This window comes from Thalassophryne amazonica, chromosome 1 (assembly GCF_902500255.1).
Source record: "Thalassophryne amazonica chromosome 1, fThaAma1.1, whole genome shotgun sequence".
NCBI lineage: Eukaryota > Metazoa > Chordata > Actinopteri > Batrachoidiformes > Batrachoididae > Thalassophryne > Thalassophryne amazonica.
This window is the reverse complement of record NC_047103.1, coordinates 146,375,739-146,392,895: the sequence shown is the minus strand read 5'-3', so window position 1 is coordinate 146,392,895 and position 17,157 is coordinate 146,375,739.

Below are 17,157 nucleotides of genomic sequence, written 5' to 3'. Positions count from 1 at the left end.
TTCAACTTTGGCAGTCATCAAAGGCAGAGCAATCCATTCGAGCATTCCATCTGGCTCGAGCTGGATTTGGCCCATATCCCTCAAGACAGAATGCCAAACCCAGTCTGAATGGGGACTAAATATAGTACACAGATCTCAAGACCTGACACCTGACAGGTTTCCAAAGCCAACAGAGATGGAAGACCAATACCACACTTGAAATCCAGAAAACAGCCGGCAAACCCCTCTGGATCATGCATTTCCAGAGACTGAGGCCCCAGCACCATGGCCAACAATACCATACCATACCAGCCATCCCGAACGAGACCCACTGACCATTGGGTGAGAGCAGACCCACTAAACAGCACCCCATCACCCCATCAAGCATGTCACTGTGTATGAGCATAAGTGAGTCACCCAAGAGTCATGCTCACAGAGTCCCAGATCCAACTCCAAACTAGCCAAAGTTGAGATGGTATGAAAAATGTGGAGAAGAAAAAAAAAAAATGGAAATGTAGATAAGCCCACAGGCTGCCCATCCAGGTATGCAGGGGTAGTCACACCCCCTCCAGGAATCCATGCAGTATGTAAATCAGCCCTCCTCCCACACACAAACACACACCCTGAGGGAGCCGATAGACAATGCCCCATCACCACACAGTCATTTTTTAAACATTTCTCAGCCTAAACTCCACTGTTTCGAAAAAGAGAGCACCTTGACAGCTGCTGTCATCCAGATTACTCAGGCTCCCACATTTCAGTTAGATCTAAGCATGAATAATTCACAAAGTCATTAACCTAAGCAGTTTGCCCATAGTCCTCTCCGCAAGCTCATGCAACAAAAAAAAAACCCTCTATTTGCGGAGCTCTACCCAGAATATGTCTGACTAAATTTTAGCGGTTTCAACATTTTCTCCAGGGCAGCTGCAGTCTGCCATGGTGATGATGACAAAGATTTCTTATAATTCAGTGACAGGATTACCCTTTGGGGGATGTTACAAATAGACTATATGTATTCATGCATGCTGTGTCATAAAAAGCGTGGTTTTAAATAAACCAAAAATAAATAAATAAATAAAATAACGTCTTTCTTAATCTAGTGAATGTGTGCAGCACTTTGAGCACATGATATTAAAATAAATATGAAAAACCTCAAGAGCAAAGTTATGTTGCAGATAGATAAAAGTTAAAAAAGTGTGTTTTAAATAATTATTGTTGAATAAATTTGGATTCTGACAGAAATGACTGCGAGTTTCTGAAACATAGGGGAATTCATATAGAGCATCCAGAAAGTATTCACAACACTTAACATTTTTCCACATTTTGTTATGTTACAGTCTTATTTCAAAATTGAGTAAATTACTTTTCCCCCAAAATTCTTCTCACAACACCCCATAATGACAATATGAAAAAACCTTTTTTGAAATCATATGTACATTATTGTTCACACCCTTTGCTGTCAAAAGTGTGTCAACAAAGTTTTGAGCAATTATAGCCTTAAGTCTTCTTGAATATGATGCCATGAACTTGGTGCACCTACAGTAGTGTTCAGAATAATAGTAGTGCTATGTGACTAAAAAGATTAATCCAGGTTTTGAGTATATTTCTTATTGTTACATGGGAAACAAGGTACCAGTAGATTCAGTAGATTTTCACAAATCCAACAAGACCAAGCATTCATGATCTGCACACTCTTAAGGCTATGAAATTGGGCTATTAGTAAGAAAAAAAATAGAAAAGGGGGTGTTCACAATAATGGTAGCATCTGCTGTTGACGCTACAAACTCAAAACTATTATGTTCAAACTGCTTTTTTAGCAATCCTGTGAATCACTAAACTAGTATTTAGTTGTATAACCACAGTTTTTCATGATTTCCTCACATTTGCGAGGCACTAATTTTGTTGGTTTGGAACCAAGATTTTGCTCGGTTACTAGTGTGCTTGGGGTCATTGTCTTGTTGAAACACCCATTTCAAAGGCATGTCCTGTTCAGCATAAGGCAACATGACCTCTTCAAGTATTTTGACATATTCAAACTGATCCATGATACCTGGTATGCGATATATAGGCCCAACACCATAGTAGGAGAAACATGCCCATATCATGATGCTTGCACCACCATGCTTCACTGTCTTCACTGTGAACTGTGGCTTGAAATCAGAGTTTGGGGGTTGTCTCAAAAACTGTCTGCAGCCCTTGGACCCAAAAAGAACAATTTTACTCTGATCAGTCCACAAAATAGTCCTCCATTTCTCTTTAGGCCAGTTGATGTGTTCTTTGGCAAATTGTAACCTCTTCTGCACGTCTTTTATTTAACAGAGGGACTTTGCGGGGGATTCTTGCAAATAAATTAGCTTCACACATGCATCTTCTAACTGTCACAGCACTTACAGGTAACTCCAGACTGTCTTGATCATCCAATGGGTGAACCTTTGCCATTCTGGTTATTCTTCTATCCATTTTGATGGTTGTTTTCCATTTTCTTCCACACATCTCTGGTTTTGCATGTTCAACAGGTGCTGGCTTCATCCTTAAATAGGGGACACCTGATTCACACCTGTTTGTTCCACATAATTGACAAACTCACTGACTGAATGCCACACTACTATTATTGTGAACACCCCCTTTTCTACTTTTTTTTTACTAATAGCCCAATTTTATAGCCTTAAGAGTGTGCATATCATGAATGCTTGGTCTTGTTGGATTTGTGAGACTCTACTGGTACCTTGTTTCCCATGTAACAATAAGAAATATACTCAAAACCTGGATCAATCTTTTTAGTCACATAGCACTACTATTATTCTGAACACTACTGTATATCTTTGGGCAGTTTTGCCCATTCCTCTTTGCAGCACCTCTCAAGCTCCATCAAGTTGGATCTCTCTAGAGATGTTCAATTTGATTCAGGTCTGGGCTCTGGCTGGGCCACTCATGGACATGCACAGAGTTGTCCTGAAGCTACTCCTTTTATATCTTGGCTGTGTGCTTAGGGTCATTGTCCTATTGATTTATGAACCAGTCTGAGGGCAAGCGTGCTCTAGAGCAGATTTTCAGGATGTCTCTGTACATTGCTGCATTCCTCTTTCCCTCAATCCTGACTAGACTCCCAGTTCCTGCTGCTGAAATACATCCCCACAGCATGATGCTGCCACCATCATGCTTCACTGTGGGGATGGTGCCTGGTTTCCTCCAAACATGACACCCAACGTTCACACCAAAGAGTTCCATCTTTGTCTCATCAGACCAGAGAATTTTGTTTCTCATGGCCTGAGAGTCCTTCAGGTACCTTTGGAAAATTCCAGAGTGGCTGCCATGTCCCTTTTACTAAGGAGTGCCTTCTGTCTGGCCACTCTACCATACAGGCCTGATTGGTGTATTGCTGCAGAGATGGTTGTCCTTCTAGAAGGTTCTCGTCTCTCCACGGAAGAATGCTGGAACTCTGACAACGTTCTGACTGTTCTCTTCCAATAGCTCAATTTAGATGGCCGGCCAGCTATAGGAAAAGTCCTGGTGTATCCAAACTTACCATTTACATATGATGGAGGTCACTGTGCTCATTGGGACCTTCAAAGCAGCAGAAATATTTCTGTACCCTTCTCCAGATTTCTACCTCAAGACAATCCTGTCTTGTGGGGTCTACAGACAATTGACTTCATGCTTGCTTTGTGCTCTGACATGAACTGTGAACTGTTAACTGTGGGACCCTATGTGTAGACAGGTGTGTGTCTTTTCAAATAATGTCCAATCAACTGAATTTACTCCAGGTGGACTCCAATTAAGTTGTAGAAACAGCTTAAGGATGGATACACCTGTGCTCAATTTTGACCTTCATGGCAAAGGCTGTGGATACTTATGTACATGTGTAAAATGTAAATAAAAACAGAATACAATGATTTGCAAATCCTCTTCAACCTACATTCAATTGAATACACCACAAAGACAAGATATTTAATGTTCAAACTGATAAACTTTATTGTTTTTGTGCAAATATTTGCTCATTTTGAAATGGATGCCTGCAACACATTTTAAAAAAGCTGGGACAGTGGTATGTTTACCACTGTGTTACATCACCTTTCCTTCTAACAACACTCAATAAGTGTTTGGGAACTGAGGACACTAATTGTTGAAGCTGTGTAGGTGGAATTCCTTCCCATTCTTGCTTGATGTACGACTTCAGTTGTTCAACAGTCTGGGGTCTCCGTTGTAGTATTTTGTGCTTCGTCATGCGCCATACATTTTCAACGGGCGAAAGGTCTGGACTGCAGGCAGGCCAGTCTAGTACCCACACTCTTTTACTACGAAGCCACACTGTTGTAACACGTATAGAATGTGGCTTGGCATTGTCTTGCTGAAATAAGCAGGGACGTCCCTGAAAAAGACGTTGCTTGGATTGCAGCATGTGTTGCTCCAAAACCTGAATGTACCTTTCAGCATTGATGGTGCCATCACAGATTTGTAAGTTGCACATGCCATGGGCCCTAACACACCCCCATACCATCACAGATGCTGGCTTTTCAACTTTGCGCTGGTAACAAGAGGACACGATGTCCATGATTTCCAAACACAATTTGATATATCGACTCATCAGACCACAGCACACTTTTCCACTTTGTGTCTGTCCATTTCAAATGAGCTCGGGCCAAGAGAAGGTGGCGGTGTTTCTGGATGTTGTTGATGTATAACTTTCGCTTTGGATGCTAGAGTTTTATCTTGCACTTGTAGATGTTGCAATTACCTGTGTTAACTGACAATGGTTTTTATGAAGTGTTCCTGAGTCCACAAGGTAAGATCCTTTACACAATGATTTTGGTTTTTAACCCTCTGGGGCCGATGCCATCGTATACGATGGCTAAGACCAAGCTTTACTAAATTATAAATAACTTTTTAATGATATGAGATAAAAACATACCTTTTTTTTTTGCTGAAAAGTTAACTCCGCGGACGTTCGACCCATCTTTGTACTCCTCGTAGAAGCTGTGTTATGACGTGCGCAATGTGAGTGTCCAATCGGAATTGGTTCACTGTCACATGGTTTTCCAAAATCCAATCATAGGACAGATATGCCTCATGTGAAAAGTCAAAGATCATTTTCAGGAGTGATGTGTTACGAGTTGGCCTGTTTGAATAGCCCCCTGGGTGCTCCAATGAGTACATACTTACAGTACATACTCAGTGTGCCCTGCGCCATTACACACAGCGATCAGTGAAAGCAGGAGCAGACGGAGAGCCTATGATGACAATCTCACGTGCTCAAACAAAGAGTGTGTAACTATCAGGATTGCTCCACTGGTTTGCATGTGAATATTACTGGATAACTCTGTTGCTTTCTCTGCATAAAGCACTGTTTACCATATCAATGGGCAACAAAATGCATAGACCATTTTGTATATATTGTTCAAATTGTGCATTTGTGTTTATTGTTTGAACATTTTTGAGATACAGTGTTTCACACAAGACCTCAAATTACCTTTATAAAGTGTCAAAACAGTTGTTTATTATAGTTTGCTGTGTGTTTTGAATAAATGTGTGTGGAAAATTATTTTTCGCTTTATTTTTTTCCTTGCCTATTTTTGATTGTATACCTTTATTACACTTATAAAACACAACAAAAACATATATATTCTGAAAGCAGAGATTGTCCTGAAAAAAAGAGATATAAAACTTGATTGTGGGATGCAGGGAGAGCTGTTAACAGCAATAATAAAACATTTATGCCAGGCGAGTGAACTGTCCAAAAAATGCCCTCGGACCCCAGAGGGTAAATGCAGTGCCGCCTGAGGGATCAAAGGTCACGGGCATGAAATGGTTGGTTTTCGGCATTCTCTGAATCTTCTGATGATATTATGGACCATAGATGATGGAATCCCTAAATTCCTAGCAATTGAACTTTGAGAAACATTGTTCTTAAACTGTTGGACTATTTTTTCACACAGTTGTTCATAAAGTGTTGAGCCTCGCCCCATCTTTGCTTGTGAACTACTGAGCCTTTTGGGGATGCTCCTTTTATACCCAATCATGACACTCACCTGTTTCCAATTAACCTGTTCACCTGTGGAATGTTCCAAACAGTTGTTCTTTGAGCATTCATCAACTTTGCCAGTTTTTTGTTGCCCCGTCCGAGCTTTTTTGAAATGTGTTGCAGTCATCTATTTCAAAATGAGCAAATCCCGGTTAGATGCGTTGCTTGGTGCCACACCGAGCATCTGACATGCGCACAATGCCATATACATGTTACTAGCTGAGGTACCCGGCGTTGCCCAGGTTAATCTGTTTAAGATATAATCTACAAAATATTCCAAAGTTTACATTTTGTCATAATTGTAGATATCTTATAAGTATATATTAGTTATTCCTCGGCCTCCTTTAGCAGTAATGGTACTTGTAATAAGTGTAGCATATTCGTAGCTTTGGAGGCCAGGCTGGGCGAATTGGAGACTCGGCTCCGCACCGTGGAAAATTCTACAGCTAGCCAGGCCCCTGTAGTCGGTGCGGACCAAGGTAGCTTAGCCGCTGTTAGTTCCAGCAGATCCCGAGCAGCCGGGAAAGCAGGCCAACTGGGTGACTGTGAGGAGGAAGCGTAGTCCTAAACAGAAGCCCCGTGTACACCGCCAACCCGTTCACATTTCTAACACACCCGCCGAGGATCAAACTCTGGTTATTGGCGACTCTGTTTTGAGAAATGTGAAGTTAGCGACACCAGCAACCATAGTCAATTGTCTTCCGGGGGCCAGAGCAGGCGACATTGAAGGAAATTTGAAACTGCTGGCTACAGCTAAGCGTAAATTTGGTAAGATTGTAATTCACGTCGGCAGTAATGACACCCGGTTACGCCAATCGGAGGTCACTAAAATTAACATTGAATCGGTGTGTAACTTCGCAAAAACAATGTCGGACTCTGTAGTTTTCTCTGGGCCTCTCCCCAATCGGACCGGGAGTGACATGTTTAGCCACATGTTCTCCCTGAATTGCTGGCTGGCTAAGTGGTGTCCAAAAAATGAGGTGGGCTTCATAGATAATTGGCAAAGCTTCTGGGGAAAACCTGGTCTTGTTAGGAGAGATGGCATCCATCCCACTTTGGATGGAGCAGCTCTCATTTCTAGAAATCTGGCCAATTTTCTTAAATCCTCCAAACTGTGACTATCCAGGGTTGGGACCAGGAAGCAGAGCTGTAGTCTTACACACCTCTCTGCAGCTTCTCTCCCCCTGCCATCCCCTCATTACCCCATCCTCGTAGAGACGGTGCCTGCTCCCAGACCACCAATAACCAGTAAAAATCTATTTAAGCATAAAAATTCAAAAAGAAAAAATAATATAACACCTTCAACTACACCACAGACTAAACAGTTAAATGTGGTCTATTAAACATTAGGTCTCTCTCTTCTAAGTCCCTGTTAGTAAATGATATAATAATTGATCAACATATTGATTTATTCTGCCTTACAGAAACCTGGTTACAGCAGGATGAATATGTTAGTTTAAATGAGTCAACACCCCCGAGTCACACTAACTGCCAGAATGCTCATAGCACGGGCCGAGGCGGAGGATTAGCAGCAATCTTCCATTCCAGCTTATTAATTAATCAAAAACCCAGACAGAGCTTTAATTCATTTGAAAGCTTGACTCTTAGTCTTGTCCATCCAAATTGGAAGTCCCAAAAACCAGTTTTAATTGTTATTATCTATCGTCCACCTGGTCGTTACTGTGAGTTTCTCTGTGAATTTTCAGACCTTTTGTCTGACTTAGTGCTTAGCTCAGATAATTATAGTGGGCGATTTTAACATCCACACAGATGCTGAGAATGACAGCCTCAACACTGCATTTAATCTATTATTAGACTCAATTGGCTTTGCTCAAAATGCAAATGAGTCCACCCACCACTTTAATCATATCTTAGATCTTTTTCTGACTTATGGTATGGAAATTGAAGACTTAACTGTATTCCCTGAAAACTCCCTTCTGTCTGATCATTTCTTAATAACATCTACATTTACTCTGATGGACTACCCAGCAGTGGGGAATAAGTTTCATTACACTAGAAGTCTTTCAGAAAGCGCTGTAACTAGGTTTAAGGATATGATTCCTTCTTTATGTTCTCTAATGCCATATACCAACACAGTGCAGAGTAGCTACCTAAACTCTGTAAGTGAGATAGAGTATCTCGTCAATAGTTTTACATCCTCATTGAAGACAACTTTGGAAAAAGAGAGCTTTAAATCAGAAGTGTCTTTTTCCTGGTTCTCTCCCTCAGCCCCAACCAGTCCCAGCAGAAGACTGCCCTTCCCTGAGCCTGGTTCTGCTGGAGGTTTCTTCCTGTTAAAAGGGAGTTTTTCCTTCCCGCTGTTGCCAAGTGCTTGCTCACAGGGGGTCGTTTTGACTGTTGGGGTTTTTCTGTAATTATTGCATGGCCTTGCCTTACAATATAAAGCGCCTTGGGGCAACTGTTTGTTGTGATTTGGCGCTATATAAATAAAATTGATTTGATTTGATATATGTTGTCTGAATAGGCAAAGGTTTGAACTAAAAATCCAAAATAGGTGGAATCCCCAAACCAAGAGAGAAAACTGAATTTTGCTGCATGCAAGAAACAACAATGAAGTTCTTCAGACTTTATATTGCAGATCAAGTATGCTCATAATCATTAATCAGAATTGATGTTATGTCCTTTATAATTGTTGATACATTGCAAATCTAGTTTATAAGAATGCTACAAAAATAAAATGGCTTTTAAGCAAATGTTAATTTTGGATTTGAGATGTTGAATATATATTTAAATGTAGCTTTTACTGACCAATAGTTCTGAAGAGCCTCTTGGTAGATGGGTGATTCTTAGACTATGGGCACTTATTATGTCCTTTGATCATATTGTATGAAAAACAGAAAAAAGGGGAAATTTCACACTTTTATAGTTATCTTAACAATGAAAGTGTGTTAAGAAATTTGTTCTAGTAGTAGTCTATGATGACTTTTTCACCTTTTTTCAACATCATTATATGCAAATATTGCCGTTTTGTGCTTGTCCCACACCCAGACTTTTGATCTTCAATGATAAAAATGAATGGTAAAGAAACATTTTTTCTAATGTTTTAAAATATCTCTGAATAAAATATCAGTAAAATAATCAAAACATAATTGGGGTATTCAATGTCATACAACTGTTGTGATTTTTTTTTAAACAAAATGTAGTTGTCCCACACCATTGCCGTAATTTCCACCACAACACTGTAATGTCCCTAAACAGTTTGTATGAAAGATTGTTTGGGTAGTTTCTATGGAGATAAACAGTGACATCAGAGCACATATATATAGCGCCAAATCACAACAAACAGTTGCCCCAAGGCGCTTTATATTGTAAGGCAATGGTGTGGTGGAAATTACATTTACAAGGCCAATAGTGCCGTAGTTAAAGAATCACCCAGATAATGTTCCTTGTCCTTCTGTCAGGAAAGTGGATATACAGCTGATTGGGGTTACCAGCTCTGGAGCATCTGACTAAGTAACTAACTGTGGAAGATCGTAGGTTCTGCCATATTCAGGCCAGCCACATTATCAGCAAAACTAGTGGTTTCTTTTTGCACACTTTGAGGCATTCCATCTTTAAATGGTGTCAATGTTGCCTTGCATATTTCTTAAAGTTATGCATTCATTGGTATATTTAGAGAACAAACAATCTTTTCAATTGAAAAAAAAAGAGGTTTGACCACTAAAAACAGTTTGAGCCATGAAACATCAACATACCAAAACTATTAGATAAACCCCAAAGCTAGTGCACTATTATAATAGGACAGCAGGTTGTGAAGAGCTGATAAATAACAAAATTTAATTTATGATATTTACATGATAATGAGCAGCCTATATACAACGCGCCATTGGAGAACACAGGCTCTATGCCTGCTTACTGGCTGATTGAAAGGGTGCTGCCCCATCAGCAGTTAGAACTACATCACTTTTTCAAATGATCTGCAGAGTGCCATTGTGATACAGAAAACATGCGTTTGCCTGATACATTATGATCAACGCTAGGCAAGTGATACACATCATGTGCACTCTACACCTTTATTTTTAGAAAATGTGCAAATGTTTAGAAATACATGTACAAATTGCAAGAAAAGACAAAGCTTGATATTTTATCCAGTAAACTTTTAAAGTTTAATTTACAGCCTGTGGTTGAAAGCTCTCTGCTAAGAGTGAAAACCTTCATTCCAAGAAGGAATAGGCTGTATTCTGATAAGTATTATATCATAGTGATTGTGTATAGGTTTTATCAAAATTCATGTGGATTGACCCCCCCAGCCACCCCCACCCCTTCTCAGCCACCAATGCCTGGCATGGGGAGAACCCATCTACATCTCTGAGCTGGCACCTTATCTGAAGGTCTAAATCCTTGTTCCTGGGGACAGCATTATGAAGAGTTTACCCTGTATTTATTTTGAAGTTGATAAACATAACGCAGTATTGGCCATTAGGTACAGAAAAATCTCAATTTGAGGGTGCATATTGCCATAATGATTAAACCAGATTTAAGGACTATTTTTAAGTAGGATGGCATATCTACTCATTCACACATGGTGTCAAATATCGTGGGTGTAATATTGGTAGAGGGGAGTATGGAGATAACAAAGCACTTGGAAGAAAGTTACTTTGTATTGAATTGTGTATTTATATTCTTACAATCAAAATGTTCAGTATATGATTAGTCAGTAAATGACAGAATACTCACATTTGTTTTTGCTATAAACAGGTCTGAAAACATTAAAGTTTGTTGAGTTTTCAAATCTTTTCAAGGAGAGTCAAACAGGTTTGTAGCACCCACGCGCAGCATGTGCAGAGAAAGGATGCATTCATATCAAGCGGGATATTTGAATCTGCTTGGTTATACAACCAAGCTGGCATGCACACCCACGCTATGTGTGCTAGCCACCAGCCAGCAGCAGATAGCCCAGGAGTCTGGGCTCTGTTTATAGCAGTAGGCAGGCTACTGAGCTCCTGCATATATGCATAGGGCCAGCGTACAACTGCCACTGAGGTACATACGAGGTCTGTCAATAAAGTATAGGTCCTTTTTATTTTTTTCAAAAACTATATGGATTTCATTCATATGTTTTTACGTCAGACATGCTTGAACCCTCGTGCGCATGCGTAAGTTTTTCCACGCCTGTCGGTGACGTAATTCGCCTGTGAGCACTCCTTGCGGGAGGAGTCATCCAGCCCCTCGTCGGAATTCCTTTGTCTGAGAAGTTGCTGAGAGACTGGCACTTTGTTTGATCAAAATTTTTTCTAAACCTGTGAGACACATCGAAGTGGACACGGTTCGAAAAATTAAGCTGGTTTTCGGTAAAAATCTTAATGGCTGATGAGAGATTTTGAGGTGATACTGTCGCTTTAAGGACTTCCCACAGTGCGAGACGTCGCGCAGCGCTCTCAGGCGCCGTCGTCAGCCTGTTTCAAGCTGAAAACCTCCACATTTCAGGCTGTATTGATCCAGGACGTCGTGAGAGAACAGAGAAGTTTCAGAAGAAGTCGGTTTCAGCATTTTATCCGGATATTCCACTGTTAAAGGAGATTTTTTTAATGAAAGACGTGCGGACGGGTCCGCGCGTCGGGACACAGCCGGCGTGGTGTGGCGGCACAGGAAAAACACCTCCGTGTTGATAACCATTTGTAAAATCCAGGCGGCTTTTGATGGCTTTCAGTGGAGTGAGTATATGAGAAATTGTTTAATAGCTGGACATGTTCCAACTTGTCCTTAAGGCTTCCAATGGAGGTGTTTTTCCTGTGGCGGAGCGTCGCAGCGGCTGCGAGCCGATGCTGCAATCCGCCCGCACGTCTTTCATTAAAAAAAATCTCCTTTAACAATGGAATATCCAGATAAAATGCTGAAACTGACTTCTTCTGAAACTTCTCTGTTCTCTCACGACGTCCTGGATCAATAGAGCCTGAAATGTGGAGGTTTTCAGCTTGAAACAGGCTGACGATGGCGCCTGAGAGCGCTGCACGACGTCTCGCACCGTGGGAAGTCCTTAAAGCGACAGTATCACCTCAAAATCTCTCATCAGCCGTTAAAAATTTCACCGAAAACCAGCTTAATTTTTCGAACCGTGTCCACTTCGATGTGCCTCACAGGTTTAGAAAAAAGTTTGATCAAACAAAGCGCCAGTCTCTCAGCAACTTCTCAGACAAAGAAATTCCGACGAGGGGCTGGACCACTCCTCCCACAAGGAGTGCTCACAGGGGAATGATGTCACCGACAGGCGTGGAAAAACTCACGCATGCGCACGAGGGTTCAAGCATGTCATATGAATGAAATTCATATAGTTTTTGAAAAAAATAAAAAGGACCTATACTTTATTGACAGCCCTCGTATGGTTCAAACGTATGTATCAGATTATTGTTAATATTGTTGTCTTAATATTATTTTTTTTGTTTGAAAATAGTACCAGGTTGTAGCCCATGTCATGGTGGTTCAGAATATGTAACTTTGGGGTTCAACTGTATGTATCAGATTATTGTTAATATTGTTGTCTTAATATAATTTTTTTTGTTTGAAAATAGTACCAGGTTGTAGCCCATGTCATGGTGGTTCAGAATATGTAACTTTGGGGAGTTCACTTTTTGTAGCTTTAGAGCCTATTCCAGACAGACAGAAAGACAAAAGTAGCCATTTATGTATATAGATTACCTGACCAATATTTCCTTCACCCTCCCTGGCTGGGGTCCAGTAGAGGTGGCCAAACATGGAACAACATGTCGGCGGGCTTTGCTGTGACCGATCGATCTCAGAGCTCAATCAACTGTGATCAGATCCTTTCAAATGGTCAGATTACACATGGATCGCTGTCGGATTGGTGTCCCATCTCGACGATGCCTGGAGAATTATTAACATGTGCGTCACACTCGGGGCCATCGGCTTATTTTGACCAAATGTGTCGACTTCTGCAGATGGCTGTCAGAACGTTTTGGAAATTAAATCTGACACCTTTCAAATGTGCGCCAATTCATAAATCCGACGCCAGTCTGCGTGATTATGGGTATGTGTGACAGAGGTATGACTGACACTTCGAGAAGGAGAAAAGTGAGGGAAGCAGGTTTACAATATACCACTTGTGATGCATTTAATTATGCCATCCTAAACATTCATAAATACAAGGGGTGTCTGGTGAATTCCAAAAAGCAACTTTGGAATATTATGCCCTATTTACACCAGACTGAAACCCATATAAGACCTACAAAACCATGACATATGGTCAACTCTTACAAGTCTTGGCTGGTCTGCAGTTTGATCTGTAATTTGCATTTACACTAAGCGTACATCCCAACTAAATTGTTGAAGTGAAATACATGTTAGGATCCGTAATCAGTAATGCAACCCCATGCAGAGTCAATTGACAGTCTATTATGACCAATAGGATCAGGTTGGGACCTGTGAGAGTTAATGAGCAGATTATGAGACCAGTGAATCTTTTAACCAGTCGCACAACTGCTGCATGTTTTCAAAGAGTTCAATACACTTGCGCACCTGTTGGAGACCGATGGCGAATGATGGAGATTGACCAGGAGGGATCTTTGTTCTGACCATGGAGACCCCACTGTGACAAGTCTGCAACCACGGTGAGAGTGACGGCGAGCAGAGGCCATTTTTGATCGCACATCCTTGTGGACTCTGTGTAAATGGGACAGTCTTGTATAAAGTACCTCAAAGTTGTACTTGAGTGAAAGGACAAGTATTTTAGAATAAAATTACTTTGGTAAAAGTTAAAGTTTCCTTTAAAAATATTACTTGAGTAAAAGTCTTAAAGTATCTGACATTTACTGTACTTAAGTATCAAAAGTAAATTTTTCATATAAAAGGTACTTTAAGTAATAGTATTAAGTAAAAGTAAAATCCAAAATGAGGGGAGAGTGAAACGGCGACAGAAAAAGAAAGTCAATGAGGTATCTGGAGAACCCAGGAGAGGACCTCAGCCCCTATAAAAGGCTGGATCCGCCCCTGGCATAGCAGTTGGTGTTGGGGAAGGAATGAGTGAAGCAACAGGTGGATGTATATATCTTTTTCCTGGAAGACACACACACACTTTTCTGTTAAACACAACAGCCAGACTGTTGTGACAGTCATTTATAGCTGAACAGTTGTACCAAATTTAAGGAAAAGTAAAAAACAAAGAAAAACAAAAACAAGTTTTCAAGCGTCACCACCACCAACCACTACAAAGCAACAAAACACAGTGCTCTTGAATCTAAAACGCAGCACCACTTTTACGCACCGCATCTCAGTGAAAATTTCAAAAAAGATAAAATGAAACAGACACACTGGCAAGTTCTGCCAGTTTTCCCCTTAAGTGTGTCAGATGTGCTGGACTCCAGCAGGAGCCAATTCGTGTGCATGTGTGTTCGTCAGCATGTGCGCTTTTAGAATCCAAAGTGCAGATGGTTTTCACCCACCACAGTCTCTTCTTCCTCAGCGGAGCACAGATTCAACCTGTAATCTTTTATTTTTTGTCTTTTTTTGCAGCGCTCCGGTTAAAGAGAGGACTGTCTGCTGCGCTCCGGCTTACTTTCACCTCTGCAAACAGGTATTGCCCAGTCAAATTTCTTTTATATTGTAAGTAACAAGTAACAAAGATGATTAAGGTAAATGTATCGGAGTAAAAGTGAAAGTCGCCAGAAATGTAAATAACGAAGTAAAGTACAGATACGTCAAAATTCCACTTAAGTACAGTAATAAAGTATTTCTATTTTGAGATCAGATTTTAAGGTTCTGCTACTAGTCTATAAAATTTTTCATGGACTGGCACCTCCCTACCCAGGTAACCGAATTAAACCTTACGTACCAGCCCGGGCTTTGCGTTCTCAGGGTGCAGGACTACTTTGTGTCCCAAGGGTGAATAAGAAGTCTGAGGGTCATAGAGCTTTCTCTTATCGTGCCCCTGTTCTGTGGAATGATCTCCCTGCATCAATAAAACAGTCACATTCTGTGGAGACTTTCAAGTCCAGACTTAAGAAGCACTTATTTTCCCTTTCGTATGGCTAGCATACCAGTAAAAATCAATTTAATCATAAAAATTCAAAAAGAAAAAATAATATAGCACCTTCAACTGCACCACAGACTAAAACAGTTAAATGTGGTCTATTAAACATTAGGTCTCTCTCTTCTAAGTCCCTGTTAGTAAATTATATAATAATTGACCAATATATTGATTTATTCTGCCTTACAGAAACCTGGTTACAGCAGGATGAATATGTTAGTTTAAATGAGTCAACACCCCCGAGTCACACTAACTGTCAGAATGCTCATAGCACAGGCCGAGGGGGAGGATTAGCAGCAATCTTCCACTCCAGCTTATTAATTAATCTAAAACCCAGACAGAGCTTTAATTCATTTGAAAGCTTGACTCTTAGTCTTGTCCAACCAAATTAGAAGTCCCAAAAAACAGTTTTATTTGTTATCTATCGTCCACCTGGTCATTACTGTGAGTTTCTCTGTGAATTTTCAGACCTTTTGTCTGACTTAGTACTTAGCTCAGATAATTATAGTGGGCGATTTTAACATCCACATAGATGCTGAGAATGACACCCTCAATACTGCATTTAATCTATTAGTAGACTCAGTTGGCTTCACTCAAAATGTTAATGAGTCCACCCACCACTTTAATCATACTTTAGATTTTGTTTTGACTTATGGCATGGAAATTGAAGACTTAACTGTATTCCCTGAAAACTCCCTTCTTCAGCAGTCAGACCCGGTACTGCTGGCAGAAAACAGAGACAGTCCTGATGAGTGTGAGTTCGCACACTCAGTAATCCCACAGTCAGTGTTTAGTTAGGAGGGAGCACCTCCACCTCCAATCACACACTCGTGCAGCTCCTGTCTAACCACTTATCTGGTTGGAGTGTGAAGCGAAGCCGTCGCTGATCACACCAAACGCCAATCCCACAGATAAGGACACACCACAGGAAAACGGCTGCGAAGAAGTACAGATTATTACTCAATGTTTTGAGTCAGCAGAGAAAGTTACCTGAATGGTAGCTGATTTCTCGGCGAGGAGGTGGAGTTGCAGTCCTGTCTTTGTAGTGGTGGTGATGGGTGACAGCTGGTGTTGATAGATGACAGCTGTCACCTCCAGCGGCTCCGACGCCCTTTCGTGCTTAGAGCCCACACTCCAAGCAGGGCGCCATCTGGTGGTGGTGGGCCAGCAGTACCTCCTCTTCAGCGGCCCACACAACAAAAGCATTGCTTAAATTTTCATTGTTATGCAGATGATACCCAGCTTTATCTATCCATGAAGCCAGAGGACACACACCAATTATACTCAACAAAAATATAAACGCAACACTTTTGGTTTTGCTCCCATTTTGTATGAGATTAACTCAACGATCTAAAACTTTTTCCACATACACAATATCACCATTTCCCTCAAATACTGTGCACAAACCAGTCTAAATCTGTGATATTGAGCACTTCTCCTTTGCTGAGATAATCCATCCCACCTCACAGGTGTGCCATACCAAGATGCTGATTAGACACCATGATTAGTGCACAGGTGTGCCTTAGACTGCCCACAATAAAAGGCCACTCTGAAAGGTGCAGTTTTATCACACAGCACAATGCCACAGATGTCGCAAGATTTGAGGGAGCGTGCAATTGGCATGCTGACAGCAGGAATGTCAACCAGAACTGTTGCTCGTGTATTGAATGTTCATTTCTCTACCATAAGCCGTCTCCAAAGGCGTTTCAGAGAATTTGGCAGTACATCCAACCAGCCTCACAACCGCAGACCACGTGTAACCACACCAGCCCAGGACCTCCACATCCAGCATGTTCACCTCCAAGATCGTCTGAGACCAGCCACTCGGACAGCTGCTGGAACAATCGGTTTGCATAACCAAAGAATTTCTGCACAAACTGTCAGAAACTGTCTCAGGGAAGCTCATCTGCATGCTCGTCGTCCTCATCGGGGTCTTGACCTGACTCCAGTTCGTCGTTGTAACCGATTTGAGTGGGCAAATGCTCACATTTGCTGCTGTTTGGCACGTTGGAGAGGTGTTCTCTTCACGGATGATGCGAAGGAGATGTGTTGCACTGCATGAGGCAAATGGTGGTCACACCAGATACTGACTGGTATCCCCCCCCCAATAAAACAAAACTGCACCTTTCAGAGTGGCCTTTTATTGTGGGCAGTCTAA